Source organism: Octopus bimaculoides, chromosome 14 (assembly GCF_001194135.2).
Source record: "Octopus bimaculoides isolate UCB-OBI-ISO-001 chromosome 14, ASM119413v2, whole genome shotgun sequence".
In the NCBI taxonomy this organism is placed as follows: domain Eukaryota; kingdom Metazoa; phylum Mollusca; class Cephalopoda; order Octopoda; family Octopodidae; genus Octopus; species Octopus bimaculoides.
In genome coordinates, this window is record NC_068994.1 from 29,890,955 (window position 1) to 29,892,082 (window position 1,128).

Sequence of the window (1,128 nt, forward strand, 5' to 3'; positions counted from 1 at the left end):
TGATTTGTGGAGGCGCAATGGCCCAGTGGTTAAGGCAGCGGACTCGCGGTCATAGGATCGCGGTTTCGATTCCCAGACCGGGCATTATGAGTGTTTATTGAGCGAAAACACCTAAAGTTCCACAAGGCTCCGTGAGGGGATGGTGGCGAATCCTGCTGCACTCTTTCACCACAACTTTCTCTCACTCTTACTTCCTGTTTCTGTTGTGCCTGTAATTCAAAGGGTCAGCCTTGTCACGCTGAATATCCTCGAGAACTACGTTAAGGGTACACGTGTCTGTGGAATGCTCAGCCACTTGCACGTTAATTTCACGAGCAGGCTGTTCCGTTGATCTGATCAACTGGAACCCTCGACGTCGTAAGCGACGGAGTGCCAACATACATAAGTCATTTGATTCTACTTAACTGACTATGGTATGCTTATCGAACAGAATATTTAATGTATTTAATTTTTATACCATCATTTGTACCTGACCTCTTTAAACTGAGACCAGATTGTATATCTGAAATTTTACTGTTATACCTCTCTTTCAAAGATAAAGTTTCTATTACAAAAGCTTAATTATTCCCTGAACTGACATCAACAGAAAGATGGCCTAATATGAACCTGAGGTAATCATGGTGTAACTGTCACGGAAACATGTAAAGTTATAAATTAAAAAATTAACACATCCTCCTGATATGCGCGCGCGCGCGCGCGCACACACACACACACACACACACACACACACACACACACACACACACATACACACACACTTCAAACTTATGTGATATTAAATTTGTATACAAAGTTACAATCAAATGTTTAAAAATTACGTTGTTAGTTTCGATGTGAAAAGAGACTGGGTATAAAATGAACATTAAACATTGTATTCTAAAGTTGTTTGCAAATATATTATAGGTGTATTCATTGTGTATAGTTAAAGGTATGTAATCAAGGAACAGTAGTGATCTTAATTCATCACCCTATACTGTAAAAGATGTCATGCCAACATAGATCTCTTTTATAGCATAGTGAGAAATAACTTCCCTTCTTTTTCCTTTTCCAGCAACAGTATCAGCAGCATCGACAACACCAACAACACGAACGACGCCAACGACGCCAACGACGCCAACGACGCCAACG

General features: G+C 40.5%; 1 long non-coding RNA gene across 1 annotated transcript in view; it reads left to right on the forward strand.

Moving 5' to 3' along the window:
- Positions 1–1,128, forward strand: part of LOC128249382 (uncharacterized) — a 12,296-nt gene extending 11,168 nt beyond the window's left edge. Inside the window, exon 3 of the long non-coding RNA XR_008265488.1 lies at positions 1,052–1,128. This is a non-coding gene — a long non-coding RNA (uncharacterized LOC128249382). The remainder of the gene's footprint in view (positions 1–1,051) is intronic.